We start from the raw sequence: 24,577 nt of genomic DNA on the forward strand, positions 1-24,577 counted from the left end.
TTCTATGTTGTAAACAAATACATTCATCTAATACCTATTACATACATATTATTTGCATTTTTTAGGAATTATGTCTAATAAATAATGATTAAAATCTAGTTGTATACAAGTAGCAAGCACACTGTCCATCAAAGGCTGGCACCCAGAATCACTTGTGTCTCTGCTTAAAGTGCTTGAGACTGACAGTGTATCTGTCAGACTTGGAGAGGAGGAGCCTTCACACCCTTGCTGCAGGACACTTAGATCTGAAGATCACACACACACAAGTATAAGGCAAATAAAATCTAAAGTCCAGCACATTAAAACTATATCACATACCTGGCTGGATATTACCTGTCTCAAGACAAAACATTACCATTACCTATAACTCTGCTTACCACAAGTAGTGAGGGTCACATATTCTGTCAGGTCTGAACCATCAGCCAGGTTCATAGATGCTTCAGTAGATGGGAGGTCTGAAATGCAGACAACACATACAGCTTAATATGAACTGATTAAATACTGTACTTTGGAATTCTTATCATCCACTTCTCACAATCACATATTTTTGTCTGTGTCAAGATACAAATCTCTCAAAATATAAGTGCAGCAAAATAGGAATTTTTAAATGTCCTACCATCATCACTGTAGATGAAAAAGCACAGATCTTTGAAACATCCTCATCCACCTCTGCTCCCTGTTGATCTGTGACTTTCAGTGTTGTAGTCTCTGGGATAAGAAACTTCTGCTGGACTTTACCATAACAACTCCACGTTACAACATGTTTACATCTTTATTAATTTAATACTAAACATCTGACTGACCTGCACTGAGAAAATCTGAGAAGCAAGCCTCTTCCAGTTTAATGTCCTTCTTCTTCCCTCCATGTTGTACTTTGATCAACATGTTGGTTTGACATAAAGGAAGAAAATGTCATATGTCTGAGAATAACATGTTCAAGTTAATGTTTATCTCAACACACTGTTAAAATACACGTTTCTCACCGCTGTTCAAAACAGCAAGGCTACAGTTTATAAGCTCAACTGTTAGCATGCTAGCCAAAACTGACTTTTCAGCTGCGTCTTCGCCGCTGAGCCGGAAATTATACTCTTAAAACACCGACATGCGGTTGCATTGTTGGATGGTTATTTCCAAAACAGTATTAATTACCTTCAAGATGCGCGTCGTCATTAATTTGTGAAGCTTATCAAACAGTTTGTCATTACCGTCATACAGACACATCACACGCCACAGACAGTATGGCCGACATTAACGTTTGAGTGAAAGCTAACAGCTCCACAATGGCAGCTAAGGACAGTTAGCTAACTAATGCTGCGGAAGCTACTTGCTCTAAATAATGGAGTAAAAGCAATGGGGTTACGTTCAACATCAAGTTCGCAGTCATTAGCGGTACTATGTAAGTAGATAAAGTGAGAACAATGACAAAATATCACGCATTTAAAGTACTTTTTGATAAAAATCATGCTCTTACCAGCCTTGTGACGACGTTCCTTGTGCTGCTCATGCCGCGATAAAATGCGTCGTGAACTCCAGGGACAGAGTTAAAACCAGATCCTGAACACCAGGGAATAAACTCCAAAATTCAACTCGGCCTGGGTGTACACCTTAACACAAACTGTAGTCAGAGTTATAAAATGAACTCCAGAAATGTAACTCTTTCACACTTTTTTGCCTGACTCCAGATTTTAGTACTTTGTGAATTTGCTGTGTGTTAGTACATGTAGTTGTGTACAGTTCAGCTGCTGCTGTCCTTGGTGCTGAATTCACCAACCCAGCTGAATGGTCCTGAGTGCTTATTGTTGTAATTCATTTGGTATTTTGGAGAAGATTGAATATCATTAGTATGGGTTATGTTTTGGTTAGTGTTAGGCTTTCAGTTATGATGGTTAAGGTCAGGTTAGGTTAGGTTAAGGGGCAAGGGAATGCATTATGGTAACATGTCCTCACAATTATAGTAAGACAAGAATGTGTGTGTGTGTGTGTGTGTGTTTGTCCTTTGATGCCTTTGATGTATCAACATTCTACAGCCTGATGTCACAGGCTGCAGTAAGTGGACACACAGCCAGAGACAAGTTCAGAAGTCAAACAGGAGCAGAAACAGTTGGACTGGACAGGACTTGCTCATGATTTAGGAAGAAAGAAGCACTCAGATATTTCTGCACAATTATTGACAAGGAAGGGAGGAGCTACTGCTGTTACAAGGACAAGAGGAAACTACAGGAAAGTCCAGATCACCTCCAAGGTTTTCAGTAAGTCAGTACATGGTAGTAGTTCATGTCAGTGATTAGCTTATAGAAGTTCATTTTGTGGAATGTTTTGTTTAGGTGATTTGTTTGTTAATTTAGGCACACACACACACACACACAGTAGTTGTGAACACTGTTACTAAAATAGAGGAAATATAAACTGTGTAACTGAGAAGTCATGTCATCATCTGCCGCTTATCTGGGTCCAGATTGCTGCCCAGTCCACAATGCACCAAAGTTCTATGGTACCTCCCACAGCTGGTGAGCCCATGGGAGGTGGTGTCGCCCGGAGTGGGGTTCAAACCCACAATCCTGAGTTGTATGTTCCACCAACTGAGCTAACTGGGCAGCTACCCAAGAAGTATTTCCAGCAAATGAATATCATCAGATGAGGAGCTGGGAAATAGGATAGGATAGGATAGGAACTTTATTGTCACTTGCACAGAAGTACAGGCGAAATTTCGTTAAGGAGTATAGCCTCCGGGCCGCAGCAAAATGTTTGCGCCACCACATGCATTCCTGAAAGTTAATTTGCAAGTTGCAAGACATACATTTGACACACAGTCACATCATACTTTAGTACACAGTACACGTGGAAACATGCTGGAATTTTTTCATGGACACATAGGGAGGGGAGGGGGGGGGGGGGGGGGGTTACAAAAGATAAGGTGCGGAGGCAGACGGTAGATGGGGGGCGGGTAGAGAGGGGAGTGTGTGTGCGTCAGTCTATGAGAAGTCTTTGCGATTTGTATGACCGAGACTGCCAGGATGTTTACAGGTCAGTTCATCAGTTGCCCTTGAAGGGAGATACGAGCTGCATAGGAATTTGATAGGAGCACAGCTGCAGAGCTATTCTTCTAGGCCGGGAGTCGGGGGCGGGGGCGAGGGACAGAAACAATACAGCCAATATGCAAGAAGCAAGTCTCTCTGATGGATGTTGGTATCAGTAAATGGTAAGAAATATTTTCAGCAGTCAATGTGTGTCTGTTTAAGTATTTGTGTCTAACACATGACTGTCAGAGAGAGAGAGAGAGAGAGAGAGAGGTGAAACATAAGAGAGAGAAAGTGCAAAGGTTCATTTGAAAATGTGTTAATAAAAAGTGGCCAAAGTCAACAGCAGGGTATTGAATACCTTGACCACTGGCACAGGGGCCCCACAGGGCTGTGTACTCTCTCCCCTCCTGATTTCACTGTACACAAATGACTGTGTTTCTCATTGTCAATCTGTGAAACTGTTCAAATTTGCTGATGATACCACATTGGTGGGCTGAATCACTGAGAACAATGAAACTATAGACAAGAGATTGTAACATGAGTGGACTGGTGCAATGCAAATAAACTGAAACTAAATGCAAGCAAAACTAAGGAACTTGTGGTGGATTTCTGTAAGCAGAGGGAGGCTCATCAGCCACTATTAATGAACAATACACAAGTGCAGCAGGTGGACAGCTACAGATTTCTTGGCTTCAATATCTCTGCGGACTTAAAATGGACAAACAACAGCCATTCCACCCTGAAGAAAGCTCACCAAAGACTCTTTTTTCTGAAACAACTAAAAAAAGTGTTGGGTGTCGGGCCCAGGGATGTTGTGTTTTTATCGAGCGGCTGTGGAGAGCATTTTAACTATTGGCATCACTGTCTGGTTTGGAGGGCGGCATGGTGGTGCAGTGGTTAGCACTAACCCTAACCCTAGTTAGCACTGTCACCTCACAGCAAGAGGGTTCCAGGTTTGAACCCCGGTCTGGGCTCTTCTGTGTGGAGTTCGCATGTTCTCCCTGTGCCTGTGTGGGTTCTCTCCGGGTACTCCGGCTTCCTCCCTCCCAAAAACATGCATGGGTTAGGTTAATTGGCTACTCTAAATTGTCCATGGGTGTGAGTGTGTGCGTGAGTGGTTGTCTGTCTTTGTGTGTCAGCCCTGCGATTGAATGATGAAATGAATGAATGTCTGGTTTGGAAGTCTGACTGCAGAGGAGAAAAGGCAGCTGAACGGTGTAGTTTGCACAGCAACCAGGATTATGGGACAAGAGGTGACATCATTGTCTGAAATCTATGAGACCAGATTAAAGAGATTTGAACAGACCCATCCCATCCAGCAAACTGCCTTTTTAACTCTCTGTACTCTGAGGAGCATTAGAACTAGAACAACCAGATTCCAGACCAGCACATATCCCAGTGCTGTCCGCCTTCTTAATACTTTAGAACTTGCACTTTAGACCAGTTTGTTTTGTTTTTATTATTTTTATATTTTATTTTATTTCATTATTTTGTTGTGAGCTAGTATTAGTATTTTATTTTATAATACTTGAATTTGCACTTCTTTTATTAGGTCTTATAGATATGTTCTTTTGTCAATACTCATGCTGCTACTGTTAGTGGGTGTGTGCTTATTATTTATTATTTATGACTGTAAGAATGTTTTTGTAATTGCACTGACCTCACCAAACAAATCCCTAATGACTTAGTCGTTTGGCGATAAAGTATTGAATCTCCAATCTCTGCAGCATCTTCTTTTCCTCTGTATGTCCGCAGGAATATACAGGAGAAGCTGTGAAGTTTATCTGAAAAATGTTTAAAGAGTTTTTCAGCTTCATCTGTCATTTTTACAGTGTACACCTGGTTTTCACCCTCTTTTTCATGATTTACAGTGAATCCTCTGGCTGCTGATAATACTTGTGTACTTTTACTGCTGATGTTGTCATTAGTCGTTTTCATTTTCACACTGCATCACATATTTCTGACAGTCCTTTCCCTTGTGATGTTTTCCACGTTGTCACCCTGGTTGTTGTGTTTTTAACAGTGCAGTCTAACTTCCACTTTACAATGCATCTGCTGCTTTTTATTTTTTACTAGTTCATTACACTGTTGTAATATTTTACAGTGCATCCTCTGGTTGTAAGTTAGTCCAGAGTTCATCTCATCATCATATTTATTTATTTATGTATGTATATTTTATTTTTTACAGCAGCTATTTTCTTGTTTCTTAGTTTAGTCTCTTAGTTATTCTACCTTATTTAATCTTGTTCTGGCCATATTGGCCTCTTACTTATATCTCACTTTCACTTACTGTACTGTACCCCTGTCAGGGTTCGCCCTGGACGCCAGGGCGGTTTTATTTTGTTTTGCTTATTTAGTGTTTCCTGTTTTGTTTTGTCTATGCCTTAGTTCCGGTTGTTCACTGTTTTCCCTCTCCTTTCAGGTGTCTCGACTTCCCTCTCCCCGTGTGCTCCTCCCACTTCCTGATTACCTTTCCTCCCTTAATGTGTTTCACCTGTTTGTAATTGTCGCACCTCCCCCTGGTGTATTTAGTCTCCGTCTCCCCTGCACTCATTGCCAGATTGTCTTGTGTATTCCGACCAAGCTTTCCAGCGTTCTGTACCTATTCTAGTTTCGTGTGTTTTCCTAGTGTGGTGTATGACCCCTGCCTGGATTTCTGGATCTCGAGCTAGCCTTTTCCCTGACTGTACCTCTGCCTTCTTGGACTGACTACCTGTGTATCGAACCTGGACTGATTAAACCGTTTTTGACATACGCTGTCTCTGCACCTGTGTCCTCTTCCCCTCTCCTCCTGAGCCTGACAACCCCTGCTGTTGCTAAATGCAATTTCCCCACTGAGGGACTAATAAAGGATTCTCTTATCTTATCTATGACCATCATTGTTTATTGGATATATCCTGTGTCACCTTTGTTGTCATTTTACACAGTGCACAGCCTCCATTAAGTTCTTTTACAGCGTATTTCCTGATAATCAATGTTTAGCCAAGCCATATAAATAATAAACACTTGATATAATGTATGTTTTGCACATTAGTAATTAGTAACAGTATTTAACGTACGTTATTTTAGTAATAGATTCATTTAAGCAACAAAAAAATCCGAGGAGCCATTTGGGAGCCGAAAGAGAGACTCTTTTTAGTGAGCCGAGCCATAAGAACCGGTTCTCTTAAAAGACCCATAATTCATCTCTGTACTCCACGGCTGCTGAAAGTTTACTTTCACTTTGACCGAAGTTCGTGGCGCGGGTGATTTTCTCTGTCTGAAGGTAAATGTCCGCACTTTGAATGTTTTACTCGCCAACACTTCCTGTAGTTACCTGAATTATCTGATGGTCGAGTTTTTTGGATGTTGTTCCGTTGTTTTTTTCCTGCGCTGTGGTGTTTAGTTGTGTAGACTGAGTTGTCACTGTAAAGTCGGGATGAGGCAGGAAGAGCGCCGTTATTTCAACATGGAGGCGCGCAGAGACGCAGCGGTTTGTTTCTTCTTTCATTCATTATCATGTTGTGTGGATATGTGCAGTAGAAGCGGTGGAGTCAGAGTAGAAGCAGAGTGAGCTGATGGTCAGAAGCTGAACACGGAGCCTTTGTTAGTCTGTGTCTCCACTTACTGCTGACTGAAGGCAGCTTTTCCTGCCTGAATCAGCCTGTGGAGGAGGCGGACCTGAGCCGCTGCTCTCCCGCAGTCTGAGCCGCTAAATGCGGTCTGAGCTCGGCCGGACAGCGGCTGGAGAACAGCTCTGACTTTCTCTGTCATTAGATGAACTCTACGGGACTGAGCTCAGAGGGACTGACAGGGTTTTTCAGACTCTATGTGATTTTCAGAGAGACAGTTAACACTCCATCCACAGAGTCAGAGGACTCCTGGTCCTATCAGGACAAACTCTACCTGATGAATTAGATGATAAAGACCCAAATCCATAAATACTCTCACAATAAAGCATCTCAGCAGCTCTGATAGGTGATTATATCTCTGTGGCTGGTCACAGTACAAACAGAAAAACTGTCTGTCAGGACATATTTGCTGTTTTTATTGATGTCTATCTGTGTCTCTGCTGTTTGCTTTGGTTTTGGTTTGTTGTTGCTGCTTCATATAGTCCATATAGTCCCCTGGAATAATATTGAGGAGAAATGAACTGAGTCTCAGTTGTTTTGTGTGGAATAATCACCTGCAGCTTGTTTCATCAAGTCATTTTCTACAGAAACACTGCAGACAAACAGATTGTCAGATAAAATCAGTGGATCTCAGTCCATCTGTGTGTCAGTGAATGGAAATGGTCGTCTCTGAATCGTGTGTGAAAGATATGAAAGAGGAAAGAAGAGCCAATCAGTGGAGGAGCAGCTGATATTTCTACAGGACAAATGATGGAGAGGATGATTTCAGTTGATGTGCAGATGAATGATTTGTGTTTTCTCTCCAGATGAAGGTAGAAAGTGTGTGTGAGCTGATGTGGATGTGAATTCAGCATCATGAATCAGTGTGAGGACAGAGAGGAGGGAGCCCCTCCCCCTAAAAGCAGTCTGTGTGGGGACCATGAGATCCAGACCAAAGCTCAGAGGTGAGATGATCTCTAACTGTCCATGACCCTTCTCCATGTCAGAGCTCAGCACTCACATCACTGCACCATCATTATTCACACTCAAAGCTCTGTGTGTGTTGTGTTGAAGGTCAGAGCAGCAACACACACCAGACTCTGCTGGACCTGGACCTGAACATGGACCTGAGCCCAGCTGTGTGTCCATGAAGAGTGACAGGTCAATGGGTCACCCCATGAATTTCAAAGCACAGCCTCCCTCTGCTGCAAAGAAGTGAGCTGCAGCTGAGTTAAAAATGTATCAGACAGCTGTCCTGTATAACTGGTCTTCTATGAAAGATGAAGTGACTGTGTTTTGTCTCCAGGCTTCATGAATGACACAGTATATGAACATGATCAGGCTGAAACACAGGCTTTAGTGGCAAAGTTGATGTTTCTCTTTTCAAGAAAAGCACTTCTTATGTTCTTATATGTGTCATTCAGATCAGAACTAAAACTCCCTGTTACTCAGCATCTATCCAGTTCCAGTGTTTGTGTTAGTGTCCTGTAGCAGAGGTGAGACTTCTGTCAAACCCAGTGTGAGTCCTTAAAACTCATCATTTAAAAGGTGGACTTGTTGTGATGACTCTATGTACAGAACTGATTGCTTGTTTCCTCTCATTGAGAATGTCACTGCACAGTACTGTTTGCTTTAATCAGGACAGTCACCACAGAACATAAAAGCAGCTGTTGTTTGTGTACAAAGCATAAAACGCTCACAGATGCTGCAAACATAATGTGAGCTAATTCTTCATGATTCCTCCACAGAGTGGACCAGGAGAGCTCAGAGGTTCCCAGTGCTCAGTCTGCCCAGCAGCATCAAACACACCTGGACTCCATATTTATGGTCTGTACATGGACAACAACTACTTTGACATCTGTTGTGTTGACAATAATCTCCATGATGCACTTTTTAGAGCAGTGGATTGTCAGTGTGTCCAACATGGATCTGATGTTTGGCTCCATGGTTTTACTTTTGTGACTTTTGTGAAGAAGGAGCTGAAGAAGATCCAGAAGCTTGTGAGTCCAGATTACCCAGAATCCTGTGAGAGTCAGATGGAGGATGAGGAGGTGTTGGATGGTGAGGATGAAGAGCAGAGGAGGAGCAGCAGAGAGGCTTTTGTGAAGATCACAGTGAACTTCCTGAGGAGAATGAAGCAGGAGGAGCTGGCTGACTGTCTGCACAGCAGTAAGAGGATTTCTCTAAATATTCAACGTGATGGACAAATGGGACATTTACTAACATCTCAAAACATGGAGGGACATATGTTCATGTGTGTTCTTTAGGGGGGTGAACATGTCATGTTTTCTTTATGACTCAGTCATTGATGTTGTTTCTTGTTTGTTCATTCAGGACATGATGCTACAGTTTGTCAACGTAAACTTAAATCTACTCTGAAGAAGAAGTTCCAGTGTGTGTTTGAGGGGATCTCTAAAGCAGGAAACCCAACCCTTCTGAATCAGATCTACACAGAGCTCTACATCACAGAGGGAGGGACTGGAGAGGTCAATGATGAACATGAGGTCAGACACATTGAAAGAGCATCCAGGAAACCAGCCAGACCAGAAACAAGCATCAGACAAGAAGACATCTTTAAAGCCTCACCTGGAAGAGATGGACCAATCAGAACAGTGATGACAAAGGGAGTGGCTGGCATTGGGAAAACAGTCTTAACACAGAAGTTGACTCTGGACTGGGCTGAAGACAGAGCCAACCAGGAAATACACTTCACATTTCCATTCACGTTCAGAGAGCTGAATGTGCTGAAAGAGAAAAAGTTCAGCTTGGTGGAACTTGTTCATCAGTTCTTTACTGAAACCAAAGAAGCAGGACTCTGCAGGTTTGAAGAGGTCCAGGTTCTGTTCATCTTTGACGGTCTGGATGAGTGTCGACTTCCTCTGGACTTCCACAACACTGAGATCCTGACTGATGTTACAGAGTCCACCTCAGTGGATGTGCTGCTGACAAACCTCATCAGGGGGAAACTGCTTCCCTCTGCTCGCCTCTGGATAACCACACGACCTGCAGCAGCCAATCAGATCCCTCCTGAGTGTGTTGACATGGTGACAGAGGTCAGAGGGTTCACTGACCCTCAGAAGGAGGACTACTTCAGGAAGAGGTTCAGAGAGGAGGAGCAGGTCAGAAGGATCATCTCCCACATCAAGACTTCACGAAGCCTCCACATCATGTGCCACATCCCGGTCTTCTGCTGGATCACTGCTACAGTTCTGGAGCACATGTTGACCACAGAGCAGAGAGGAGAGCTGCCCAAGACCCTGACTGACCTGTACTCACACTTCCTGCTGGTTCAGACAAAGAGGAAGAAGCACAAGTATGATGAGGGACATGAGACGAGTCCACAGGAGCTGACGAAGGCTGACAGGGAACTTCTTCTGAAGCTGGGGAGGCTGGCGTTTGAACATCTGGAGAAAGGAAACATCATGTTCTACCAAGAAGACCTGGAGCAGTGTGGTCTTGATGTCACAGAGGCCTCGGTTTACTCAGGAGTTTGTACAGAGATCTTTAAAAGAGAGAGTGTGATCTTCCAGAAAACAGTCTACTGCTTTGTTCATCTGAGCATTCAGGAGTTTCTGGCTGCAGTCTACATGTTCCACTGTTACACAGAGAAGAAGACAAGAGTGCTGAGGACTTTCCTGGGAAAAGACTACAAACACTGGGGCTCAAAACCTTCAAAACATTTTAAAAATAACAATAGCAGCTACCTATCACTCAATGTCCTCCTCAGTGATACCATGGAGAAATCTCTCCAACGTAAAAATGGCCACCTGGACCTGTTTGTTCGCTTCCTTCATGGCCTGTCTCTGAAGTCCAACCAGAGACTCTTAGGAGGCCTTCTGGGTCAGACAGAGAACAGACCAGAAATCATCCAGAGAGCCATCAACAACCTGAAGAAGATGAACAGAGATGATATCTCTCCTGACAGAAGCATCAACATCTTCCACTGTCTGATGGAGATGAAGGAACGCTCAGTACATCAGGAGATCCAAGAGTTCCTGAAGACAGAGAACAGATCAGTGAAGAGACTCTCTGAGATCCACTGTTCAGCTCTGGCCTACGTTCTGCAGATGTCAGAGGAAGTTCTGGATGAGTTGGACCTGAACAAGTACAACACATCAGTGGAGGGACGACTGAGACTGATCCCAGCTGTGGGGAACTGCAGAAAGGCTGTGTAAGTCCAGGCATGATCTTTAACATTATCAGTCAGTGTAGATTAGTAGTTTAGTTTTTTCAAATATACACAGTATGAAATTATTCTCATTATTCTCATAATAGTTTTAGAATCTTTAGGTCAGCTGTGTGTTTTTCTGGAGATGTTTTAAATGTTGTGTTTGTCAAATGTAGATTTTTCAGTTGGTTGTGATTATTGCTGTTAAGTTTTTCTGTTTATTTATTAGTAACTGTTACATTCTACATTCATTTTTTAATTTATTCATGTTATTTTCAGTCTTTTTGTTTTCATTTAAACCTGATAAATCAAATTCACATTTCAGGTGATTAAACTCTACTGAAAACACAATTAAAGAATATTATCTTCCATTTTTGCCAATAGATCCCCCTTAATCCTCCACACTGCTCCTTTAAAGTTTTTCCATATTTTTGTCAAATAAAACAGAACCAGGTGTTTTCTCTCCTGGTGTAGAGGAGAGTAGAATCAGGAAACACACACCTTCAGCCAAGAACAGAGGTCTGAATATATCAGAGCAGAATGGGAGAATTCAGTATTCTTCTACACATTTGTCTGAGTCAGTCTGCTAAAGCTTCATTCAGCTACAGCTGAACTCATGAAGTCATTTCTTACAGTGTAGTTGTGTTAGGAGGAGACCACTTCACAGTCAGTGTGGACCACAGGAAGGACGACTGCCACCAAAGACTCTTTAAATCAACGTGTGACATCTGAGTGTTGGTTGTTAAGAAATGTGAATTTGTCCTTTAATGTTGTTTAATTACACAAAGTTCAGGAAGAAGAAGGTCATGTAAAACCTTCAATGATGAAGAGGATTTGAGTCCAACATGTCTGATTTGATCTTTATCTTCTAATTCCAGACTTGACTGAGCTCAGCAGCATGTTATGAATCTGTGTTGACATGAATAGTTGTATGAATGTTGTGCTGACATTTGGATGATGTGTGTAGAAGGCTGACATTATGATGATCCACAATAAGAGAAGGACAAAGTCCCTCTACTCATGTTAGTGAAAGCTCATTGATTAGGACATATCTGATTGGATTAGAAATGATTTTTATCCACGATTTATTCTTTATTCAGATTGAGGTCCTGCAGTTTGTCAGAGATCAGCTGTGCTTCTCTGGCCTCAGCTCTGAAGTCCAACCCCTCCCATCTGAGACACCTGGACCTGAGCTACAACAACAATCTGCAGGATTCAGGAGTGAAGCTGCTGTGTGGTTCTCTGGAGAGTCCACACTGTAGACTGGAGACTCTGAGGTCAGTTCACTGTCTGTTACTGTTGTAGATCTTATATCTTTAATCCACAACTGAACCTGGTTTATCTTCATCCAGAACTTGAATCCATTCATCTTGAATGAATGAATGAATGAGATTTGAAATAGTTGTTTTTCCATATTGTAACTTTTTCTTATCTCAGACTAAGAATTATTCCTTCAGTTTCACTTCATTTCACTTTATGTGACCCAACTCAGAGTGTAGAGAGGTCTGAGGAGTTAAAATTATAAATCTCAAAGTAATATAACTTACTGATACTGAGTGGTGACACAAATAACTACAAAGTTCAAAAAGGAAGAGCAGCAGACATGCATTCAAATAAATATTAAGTTTATTTAAACCCAGATAATTAAGACAGGAAGTGTTGAGAACTAACAGGCCTGAAAGAACAAAAGCACTCAGGTAAGTACAAATGATAGCCTTTATTCTACAATATTGAAATAACCTAGATAGCACCAACTGAATACAACAATAAAAGTTTAAAACAAGGGTAGAGTCCTCACTGTGGGGAGATTCTATCACAACCTGCTTATACTCACACCATGTGCTCATCTGGTGCTGGTCCCACTAGAAGACACTTAAAACACTGCAAGTCTACAAACACTGCACTGCACATGAGAAAATTCAAGACACGACCATGTAACCGCCACCATTTATATTACCACACAGCATGCAGAGTGTGTACCCTGCAAACTGCTCCCCACAGGCTGGACCTCTACCTAAAAATAAAATAAATTAACATCAGTTGGTTCAGATAAAATGAACAAGAAAGGACTTATATGGACAGATAATTAAAAACTCAATAATGAGTTCACAGGAACTAATGTCAGTGCAGCAGAATCATTACATCAGTCCCTGTAAAAACAACATGTGAAGTAAATAAAGCCAGCCAATAAAAGAAGAGCTCAGGCAAAGCAGCAGTCTGGATCTGGGCCTGAAAGAGGCGACAACAACTACTAAAAATGTGTATTAATACTTTAGGAGATATAGCCCCACTACATTGCCTTTAAATAAGTTTCATGCTTAAGGACATGTGGGAGGCTACTACAGAATCCCCTGGCTCTGTCTGGTTCAGTGGATAAGACTCAACAAGATGCAACCCTCAGTCTTCCTGTCAGATCAGGGGTCAACAGCCTTAAATACTCAAAGAGCCATTTGGAAGACAAAACTTTTTGAAAGACAAACCCTTTTGACATCTAAAATGAGGATACCACTGCATATATCATTTTTTTACCTGTCTGCTATGTATAAAAAACTATAGAGTGTTGCATTTATGAAATCAATGAACTGCTACAGAGAACACAAAATTTTATTTCTGTATGTAACAAAAACATTTTGAACTCCGAACATGTTTTGGTGACATTTGGATGATGTGTGTAGAAGGCTGACATTATGATGATCCACAATAAGAGAAGGACAAAGTCCCTCTACTCATGTTAGTGAAAGCTCATTGATTAGGACATATCTGATTGGATTAGAAATGATTTTTATCCACATGATTTATTCTTTATTCAGATTGAGTTCCTGCAGTTTGTCAGAGATCAGCTGTGCTTCTCTGGCCTCAGCTCTGAAGTCCAACCCCTCCCATCTGAGAGACCTGGACCTGAGCTACAACGAGCTACAGGATTCAGGAGTGAAGCTGCTGTGTGGTTTTCTGGAGAGTCCACACTGTAGACTGGAGACTCTGAGGTCAGTTCGCTGTCTGTTACTGTTGTAGATCTTATATCTTTAATCCACAACTGAACCTGGTTTATCTTCATCCAGAACTTGAATCCATTCATCTTGAATGAATGAATGAATGAATTTGAAATAGTTGTTTTTCCATATTGTGACTTTTTCTTATCTCAGACTAAGAATTATTCCTTCAGTTTCAATTCATTTCAGTCAGTTCAATCAATCAGATGTTATTTTTATAGCACTTTTCATACAAATACATTGTAGCACAAAGTGCTGTACACTTTGTTAGTCCCTCCAGCCCACACAGACACACACCCAAAATCCATCAATAACCACAGTTAAGTAAAGGTTTCAATAAAAACAGGAACTGAGGAAACACTGGGGGAAGGATAAATAATCAAAATAGCAAAATAATATAAAATACATATGTAACAGGAACAATCAAAACAATAGAATAAAGTGAATAATATAAAAAAATCAAAGTGAAGTTCAAATCAAAGTGAAATGTTAAAAGGGAAAATCTGATTGAGTAAAACCAGAAATCCCAGAAAACAAACAAACAAATAAATAAAAAGAGTAATAAAACTGACTAAAATTTGTGAATAAACAGACAAATAAATAAACAAATAAACTTCAATTAAAAGCCAGATTAAAGAGGTAGGTCTTGAGTTTGCTTCTAAAAGTATCAGAGTTCTCTGCTGCCTGTCAGGGAGGCTGTTCCAGAGACTTGGACCATAGTAATAAAAGGAGGCTTCTCCATAGGTTTTCGTTCTGACTTTAGGTTTAATTAAAAGGCCGCTACCAGAAGACCTGAGGGTTCTAGAGGGCTCATAGGTTAAAAGCAAATCTGATAAATAGGTTGGACCAAGACATTAAGGGGTTTATAAACCAATAAAGGGATCTTAAAATCAGTTCTGAAGCAGAAAGGAAGCCAGTGCAGAGACTTTAAAATCAGTGTAATGTGTGCCCTCTGTCTGGTCTTTGTCTGTACACGTGCTTCTGAATTTTGAAGCAGCTGTAGCTGAGATATGTTCTTCTTAGAGAGACCAGAAAGCAGAGCGTTGCAGTAATCAATTCTGCAGGTGATAAGAGGCTGCAGCAATGTCTCTGCATTGGCTTGAGAGAGAAATGGTTGCACTCTGGCAATGTTCTTCAGATGATAAAAAGCAGTTTTAATTACATTTTTAATGTGAGGCTCAAAACTAAGATCTGAGTCCAAGATGACTCCTTGGTTTTTCACTTGTTTACAGGCGTTTAGTTCCAGAGTTTGTTTGTCCTGATTGAGTTGTAGAAAATTTTCTGCCATCCATAACTTGATATCTAAAATACAGTTAAAAAGAGCCTGGATTGGCCCTGGGTCATCAGGAGACACAGCAATGTAAAGCTGTGTATCATCAGCATAGCTATGGAAGCTGATGCAGTGCCTCCTGATGACATTTCCAAGTGGCAGCATGTAAAGGTTAAAAAGTGTAGGACCTAAAATTGAACCTTGGGGAACACCACAATTTAATAGCTTTTAGAAGAACATTGGCCCATGCTAACATAAAATTCTCTGTCAGTAAGATAAGACTTGAACCAAATAAAAATAGTACCAGAGAGGCCAGTCAGGATGTGAAGTCTATCTAAAAGAATGGTGTGACCTTACGTCAAAAGCTGCACTTAAGTCAAGAGATACTAATAAAGGTGTTTTTGTTTGTTTGTTTGTTTGTTTTTGTTTTTTGTATTGTTTTGTTTTGTTTTGTTATGTTTTGTTTTTCATATTCATATATCACCTGAGGTCATTTACAATCTTGAATAGTACAGTCTCAGTACTATGATTGGTCCGAAAGACAAATTGGTATAAAAATACTGTGAGAGTTTAAAAAACCATTCCACTGATTAAAAACAAGCTTTTCTAAAATGTTACTTTAAAATGGTCGATTGGATTTTGGTCTGTGGTTTTTAAGTATGGAGAGATCTAAATTGTTTCTCTTCAGAAGGGATTTGACTCTGGCTGTCTTATGAACAGCAGGGAAGACACCCATCTGAAGAGAATCATTTGCTATGTTAAGCAAGTCTTTATTTAAAAAGCTATAAAAGGTTGTAAAAAAAAGGATGTAGGTATGGGATCTAAGGGGCAGGTTGATGGTTTTAATTGAGAAATTACCAAGCATCTCAGCATCAACCAGGATGAATTTCTCCAGTGTTTCCTCATACAAAGGTTCTGTGGTGATTGAATTTGTATGCTTACACTAAGATCATTTTCATCTGATAGAGTCTATTTTATTTTTGAAGTGGACTCTAAAGTCTTCACATTTGAAGCTGTTAGACAGACTGCCAGCCTTCATAAAGGCAGGATTAATTAGACGATCCATGGTTGAGAAGAGGTTTTTGCTGTTGTTCCATTTGTCAGTTATCAATTAGGAACAGTAAAAACAACACAGAAGTGATCAGATAGGCCTGAATCCACAACTGAAGAAATATTAGCAGACAGGCCGTGGGTAATACATACATCTAAAATGTGGCCTTTGTTATGGGCAGGCTGTGTAACATGTTGAATAAAATCCATACAGTAAAGCAAGTTTGAAAATGAAAAGCAGCTGATCAAAATCATTTGACCTAATTTAAACAGATTTGTAAAATCACCAGAGTCTAAAACCTGAGTAATAAAAAGTGGTTTAAAACTGGATAAAAATATTGATTAGTCACAGAACTCCTTCCAAAGACTCAAAACCACCAGATCCAGTTGTCATGAATAATGTCTGTTGACTTCAATGAAACCTTCAGAACTCACACACTGGTATTTGTCACAGTCAGCAGACTGTTTTCTAAATGAAGTGTAGAAAATGTCCAGTGTGAGTTGTTCAAAGTCCATTTTCATCACAACAATATACAGAAGATCCTCAGAACTAATACTTGTACAAATCAATTAAAAAATGTATTGTGAATACATTGTGAATATGATTAGTTGTATGAATGTTGTGGTGACATTTGGATGATGTGTGTAGAAGGCTGACATTATGATGATCCACAATAAGAGAAGGACAAAGTCCCTCTACTCATGTTTGTGAAAGCTCATTGATTAGGACATATCTGATTGGATTATAGGGGTGTGCCATCTAAGTCACCTCACAATTCGATTCGATTCCGATTCACAGTGCTACGATTCGACGATTCACCGATTATCGATGCATCTCGATTAATCTTTTTTCCCCACATAGAATGTTTCTTTTCTCACTCTGTAGTTACTTGTAAAATAATGTGTATTTTTTAAATATACTTTCATTGAAGTAAAACATGTTTATCTCTATCTTTTCTTTATTATTAACTTCAGCAATTTCCCAGCATTTAGAAAATATAAAACTTCTTTTAAACAAAATGTAAATCTGTAATGTAATGTAACGTAAATCTTATTGTATGTGCATGTCAGCCGGATTGTTTCTCATATGGATTTTGGACACTATATGGTCACTGCGCGTATTCTTACGTTTCCAGTCAACAGAGTGTTGACAGAATATGCAACACTCGACGCTAACCCCTCAGTTCGCGTCGAGTTTCGCAGCTTTTTTCGCCGACGAACACAGAGTAGCCGCTTCGGCATGCTTACATTGTTTTGAAGGGGGAGGGGCTTAGTCTGTGGAAGGGGCTTGTTGTGCCACCCAGATTTGCTTCCCTCCGTGCAGTTTTCCCCAGACACACGTTCCTCTTCCACGCGAAAACAGCATTGCACTCAAATTATGTCAAATTCCGCGAAATTCCGCGTTAAAAAATAGATTCCGTTTTAGTCGACCAATTCCGCGATTCAGTGATCGCGGAAATCATAGGGCCATATAATATGTTCCGGGGGGCACGCGCAACTTTTTTTTTGTTCCGACCGCTGCACTTCCGTTATTAAAAGAATCGATTTATGGACATTTATGAATCGATTCTGAATCGTCAAGTGTCGCGTCACGATTAATCTATTAATCGATGAATTGGACACACCCCTATTGGATTAGAAATGACTTTTATCCACATGATTTAATCTTTATTCAGATTGAGTTCCTGCAGTTTGTCAGAGATCAGTTGTGCTTCTCTGGCCTCAGCTCTGAAGTCCAACCCCTCCCATCTGAGACACCTGGACCTGAGCTACAACAAGCTGCAGGATTCAGGAGTGAAGCTGCTGTGTGGTTTTCTGGAGAGTCCACACTGTAGACTGGAGACTCTGAGGTCAGTTCACTGTCTGTTACTGTTGTAGATCTTATATCTTTAATCCACAACTGAACCTGGTTTATCTTCATCCAATACTTTAATCCATTCATCTGGAATGAATGAATGAATGAGATTTGAAATAGTTGTTGTTCCATATTGTGACTTTTTCTTATCTTAATTATTCCTTCAGTTTCACTTCATTTCAGTCAGTTGTCATGAATACTGTCTGTTGACTTCAGTGAAATCTTCAGAACTCAGACGCTTGTATTTGTCGCTGTCAGTTGTATGAAGTTGTATGAATGTTGTGGTGACATTTGGATGATGTGTGTAGACATTATGATGATCCACAATAAGAGAAGGACAAAGTCCTTCTACTCATGTTAGTGAAAGCTCATTGATTAGGACATATCTGATTGGATTAGAAATGATTTTTATCCACATGATTTATTCTTTATTCAGATTGAGTTCCTGCAGTTTGTCAGAGATCAGCTGTGCTTCTCTGGCCTCAGCTCTGAAGTCCAACCCCTCCCATCTGAGACACCTGGACCTGAGGGACAACGAGCTGCAGGATTCAGGAGTGAAGGATCTGTCTGATCTTGTGGAGAGTCTAGACTGTAGACTGCAGACTCTGAGGTCAGTAGAGGGTTGGAGCCAGTCCATGCTGCTTTCATCAATATTGTCCTAAACACAGTTCATATCAAAGCAAAGATCCAGTGTCTCCTGTAAACCTCCAACCTTCTCAGTGGCTGCTTTCCTCATTGAAGCTGTGAGAGGAGAATGGTGACAGGCTTCAGGTTTGGACAGAAAAACAGAGAGACAGACAGCAGTCAGCCAATCAGATCAGCCACAAGCCTGATTGTGATCATGTGTTTGAGTTGATGTGAAGACGACTGTTGTTGTTGTGTTCATGTCTACAGGAAGTAGAGCTGGGTTACAGCTGACAGCCTCACAAGATGTGTAGAGACAGTGGTCCTCATTCATCAAAGTGTCGCAGCATCAAATCTGATCTGAGACTGTTTGTTGTCTCATTTCAACACTAAAGAATTGATGAGTTTGATCTTTGTCACAGCTCTGAGATCAGTCTGACTGCAGCCTGCAAATCACTGGCTCTGATTTCAGAGAAGCATCATGACATTTTGTCAGCATGTGGTCTGATACAGAGCAGAACCTCTGCTGAAGTCCAGTGATCACATCTGTATATCTGTCCATCTGTCAGATACTTTCAGTGACAGCCTCCATGTTTATTTGTCAGCTGATATTTCAGAAGCAGATCAGATGTTCATCAACACACAGAGACTCTTTCTTTAAATGGAACATGAGTTGACATGTAACAGCAGTGAATCCATCACTAAACTGTTTGTGCAGTAATGAAGCTTCATGACTCAGCAGTTTATTTCCACTGTGGACTTGAGTGAAATGTTCAGAGTAAACAGACTTGATGCTAAAAGTCTCTGCAGGTGTGTGAGCTTCCAGCTCAGTGTCTTCACTCCAATACGTTAACATGAGAGCTGAGAGGAAGCTGCTACACTACACAGCTGCTCCACTTCTGCTCTGAACAGGACTGAAGTCCCTGCTGCTCTTTATACTGGATGTGCTGCATCAGTGACTGACAGCTGATGAAGTGAGTCTCTGTAAACACCGATTTATCACCTCTGTTGTCTGTCTTTGTCTCTCAATAGATGGAGGAAGTGATCTTTCTAAAGGAGAGAGTGAAGAGGACAGTGTGTGTGTTGAGAGAGGACGAGCTGTGTCCTGATGATCCAGAGAGGTTGAAGCAGCAGCAGCTTGTGTGTAGAGAGGCTCTGATTGGTCCATGTTACTGGGAGGTAGAGTGGAGAGGAGAGCTTCATCCAGCAGTGACTGACAGAGGAACCAGAAGAAGTGGAGAAGACTCTCAGTGCTGCAGTCTGAACTGCTCTGAGAACAGCTCCACTGTCAAGTCCACCATCATCCCTGTGTGTTCCTCTGGATCTTAAAGAGAATCATCAGTGTATCTGGACTGCTCTGCTGCTGCTCTGTCCTTCTACACAGTCTCTGCAGACACACTGAGACTCCTCCACCTCCTCCACCCTCCACCTACACTCTGTCTTTTTCTTTATTCATTCGCAGATGCTGAACCCAAAGTGATAAATCAGATTAATCAGCTCCATCATGTGGTGTGATGGAGAATTGCAGCTAATTTCCACATTATTTTTTTCTGTCTTAGTGCAGAGACTGGCAGGACATTAGAGATAGACCAATATGTTTTCTTCAGGGCCAATACCGTTACCAATTATTAGTGGTCAAGGAGGCCGATAACTGATATTTGGAGTCAATATTCATGTTCAGTAAAAGTGAAAATATTGGCGTCAAAATTTTGAATGATACAAACTCCAACACTTAACTTTGTTTAAATGCCTTTAAGCATATGTTTATTAAACAGCTTTTCAGATTTGCAACTCATTAAAGGTTTTTAAGATATCTTTGTTTTAAAATTGTAACAAAAAGTGCAGGGAGTTCCCAGGGTCAGCAGCATCTCTTATAAAGTTAACTGAAAATTTAATTAAATAAATAAATAAATAAATAAATAGCTTCCTGAAGTTTTATAAAGTAAATAAAACAAAGTTAAATAAAGTTTGCACAGAAATGTGACTCTCAGATCAATTAGTAGTCCCAGTTGAGCAGCACCAGACTGTGGTGTTAAAAGCAGAGTTGTTCAGCATGCTCTCCAGTCAGACGGCTTCTCCTGCTCTCATAAATTGCAGAGACCTCACTGAAGACTTAAGTCTGTCCATCTGCAATAAGGGTTTGAAAAAAGAGAAAGAGTTAAAAGTGGGGCCACATGCTGACGTATGCTCAACCCATCATGTTTAATTTATTACAGCATGTGTGAAGCCTGTAGTTGATTTTTTTATGTAAATGTTTTAACAACATGTGATAGCAGGGACCCTGTCATTCAAAACTAGGCTGCTACATTACTAATGATTAATGTTACTATAGCTGAAAACATAGTACAATAGCAATAGGAGAGACTATTGATCCCTGAACACCATGCAGTTCATGTAGGCTTTATGATGCAGTTACATTATGTCTTAAGTCTTGAACAGCAACATCCTGCTCCTCTCTACAAGAAACTATCACAGAAACTATCAAAGAAACTATCACAGACAGCTTCAGGACACAGTTCATCTAACATGTCATGTTCTGCTGCTTGGGATCTCAATCAACACAGAAAGAGGTAAAGTAAAATAACTTGGTAGTTAAACAGCCATTATTGCCCTACAGTTTTCTCTCAGACGACGGTTAGTCTCTGCAGCTTCTCATGTGACACACACACTTTTACTCTCTCTCTCACTCACACACACATACTTCTACTATCACAGACTGTTTCCATATCGATATTATCAGCAACCTTGTTTCAGTGATTAACAGACACGTCTGGAGGGACTGCGGGTGAGCAGAGCTGCTGCTCTGTTTAAGGATTCAAAGGCTTTTTATTGTCAATTCACCATATGTCAGACATATAGGGGAATCGAAATGTTGTTTCTCTCTCTCAGCAATGTGCATTTTACAATATAAACAATCTAAACAAAACTAGCCAAATAAATTTTCACAATATAAATATATAGTAAAGAAATATATGGAAAACAAATATATAGGACGGTTCCGATACCCCAACTCTGCTATATATATATATATGTGAGTTGTCCTCCACAATGTTGATGGCTCTGCGGGTGAGATGTGTGTTATAAATGTCTGTGAGGGGCAACAGAGGGACACAGATGATATTGCTGGCTGCATTCACTATGCGTTGCAGTGTCTTTCGGCAGGAGGCAGTGCAGCCTCTGTACCACACAGTGATGCAGCCAGTGATGATGCTCTCAATGGTGCCCCGGTAGAAAGAGCACATGATGGGAGGTGGGACATGGGCTCTTCTCAGTTTGCGGAGGAAGTAGAGGCGTTTTTGAGCTTTCTTGGCCATATGTGTTGGATACAGATGAAGGTATCAGGTCATTCCATTATTTGATGATCTCTACCTGTTAAACCATCCAAAGCAGCTCTGCAGTGTTTCCATCTGTGTTCATGTTGCTGTTTGAGGGTTAAGACTTGGTTTCAGGGTTAGGACGAGAATTGGGTTTTGGTTAGGGTAAGGGTCAGGGCTAGGGAATGCATTATGTCAGCAAGTGTCCTCACAAATACATAAGTACCTGTGTGTGTCCTTTGATGCCTTTGATGTATCAACATTCTACAGTCTGATGTCACAGGCTGCAGTAAGTGGACACACAGCCAGAGACAAGTTCACAAGTCAAACAGGAGCAGAAACAGTTGGACTGGACAGGACTTGCTCATGATTTAGGAAGAAAGAAGCACTCAGATATTTCTGCACAATTATTGACAAGGAAGGGAGGAGCTACTGCTGTTACAAGGACAAGAGGAAACTACAGGAAAGTCCAGATCAGCTCCAAGGTTTTCAGTAAGTCAGTACATGTTAGTAGTTCATGTCAATGTCTAGTACAGAAGTCCCCTCTTTGTGTTTCTACACCTGTTTCCTTGCAAAGCTGTGGTGGAGAGATGGAAACACAGAGAGGAAATTCTGCACTAAAAGACTAAAAGGTGTTCAGAAGCTTACGGTTGTTACAGAGGTGCCCTGAAAATTAGGATATCATGGGGTTTTTTTCCATTAGCACATAAGCTGTGATGGCATGCATTTCCATTACAGCCTCACAGGAGTTAGCAGGGTAGCTGTGCCAAATTGCACTGTGTTGGTCCTGCTTGGTAGCAGAGCTGACCATTGCCAACCTATGACATTCTCCTCCCTTTAGCTGTGTCTGCAGTCGCTACACTCCTGTGTGTCTATGCTGTAGACTAGAGAGAAAGCTCTATTCTTAATTCTCTCTGTTTTCAGCTCTCACATAGAAACACACACACACGAACTATCAGAGATGGTGAGTCTGGAGTCACAGGGAAAGACGACATTTTCGAGGTGGAAATACAGGCACTACTTTAACTTTATCGAGATAAAAGGTAAAAATGTACATGTTGAGTGTCCCAGAGCAAAGGGTTTGTCCACGTCCTGTGTAAGCAACTCCAATTTAATGAAGCACCTCTCGACTGCACACGCTTCTACTAAACTTTTGGCCAAAAACGATGTCGAAACCGGTAATGATAGCAGGCCAGGTGTTGTTAACGTGAGCTCCGGAGAACACGGCACCACGCCATCCAAGCAGCAACAGCTGGATTTTTCTGCTCCAGCTCCACAAAAACTTGTGACACAGACGGAACTTAATAAATTGATAGGCAGATATGTTGTGGAAAACATGCTGCCATTGTCAGCTGTTGATTCAGACTCATTCAGAGCCCTCGTGGGCAAAATACAGATGAGAGGAGGATCCGGTCCGCCGTGTAGAAAGATATTTTCTAAATATATTGATGCAGAGTACGCTAAAATGAACATCGAGCTCAAAAAAGGATTTGAACAATTAGAACATATCTCTACAACTGCAGATATCTGGACTGCACATAACAAAAGCTATCCGGGCGTTACTGCGCATCGGATACATCCAGAAAGCATGGAACGAAGTAAAGCTGCCCTGGCATGCACACGATTCAAGGGCCGTCATACTCACGACAGTATTGCAACTGAGCTCGATAATATTCACTCATCCTATGGAATTTCCCACAAAATAACATCAACTGTCACAGATAATGGCTCTAATTTTGTCAAGGCCTTTAAAAAGTATCAGCCAGTCGAGGAAGATGACTCTGAGGATGAGGAGGATGAGGTGACTTTTATAAACATTAACGATGTCTTGCAAAACAGTGTTGGTGATGACAGTGATGATGATGTGAAAGCAGTATACAGAAGTGCTACAACAAAATGCACAGCCGTATGGAACAAGGCTAGCGGTTCGACAGTGGCCGCAGAGACTGTGGTCATTGCAAAGTCATTGCAAGAAAGCTGATAGTCCCCTGCACTACGAGATGGAACTCTTTTTATGTTGCCCTTGCTCGAATCTGTGAGATCCCTATAGTCGAGCTGAACACCATATCATCCAAGTTTGGGTTAAAAGCCATTACAGAAAGAGAGCATCAGTTCCTCAGGGAGTACTGTATGACAATGAAGCCACTAACAGTAGCCCTAGACATTCTTCAGGGAGAGGACAACTGTTTCCATGGTACTCTCTTACCCACGCTGGAGACATTGGTGTTCAAGACCCTGGAGCTGAAGAGTGGCCTGCAAATTCTGTTTGACTTTCCAGAGGCAATTGTTACAGTAAGAACTATAGTATTTATTTTTAAATATGTTAAATACATCCATACATTATGTAAAAATTATAATGTAAAATGTTTTCTTAAAAAAATATGCTCATAATGTGTGTGTGTGTGTAGATAGTCAGTTTAATATGTTCTTTGCATTATATGTCATTTCAGGCAATTAAAACAAGATTTGCAGAGGTGCTGGAAAGCGAGAATGCTATCCTGGCTGCGGTGACTCTGCCTAGGTTTAAATTACGTTGGCTGCGGACACAGGACAAGAAGGATAAGGCCAAGGCAAGTCTTCTGGCAGAATGCCGCAAAGGTGCTCGAGACGAAGACCAGCAAACAGGTACTACCAGCACACCAACACATCCCAACTCAACCATAGAGGATGAGTTCTTTGCCTTTGATGACGAGGAT

The 24,577-nt window shown here is 41.1% G+C and overlaps 1 long non-coding RNA gene across 1 annotated transcript; it reads left to right on the top strand.

The window, feature by feature from the left end:
• The first annotated feature begins 7,539 nt into the window (after positions 1–7,539).
• On the top strand, positions 7,540–8,419 carry LOC121191540. Its single transcript, XR_005895115.1, has 3 exons — positions 7,540–7,575; positions 7,685–7,825; positions 8,359–8,419. It is a non-coding gene; the product is annotated as an uncharacterized LOC121191540 (long non-coding RNA).
• The last annotated feature ends 16,158 nt before the right edge of the window (positions 8,420–24,577 follow it).

Source organism: Toxotes jaculatrix, chromosome 13, assembly GCF_017976425.1.
Source record: "Toxotes jaculatrix isolate fToxJac2 chromosome 13, fToxJac2.pri, whole genome shotgun sequence".
Classification (NCBI taxonomy): Eukaryota; Metazoa; Chordata; class Actinopteri; family Toxotidae; genus Toxotes; species Toxotes jaculatrix.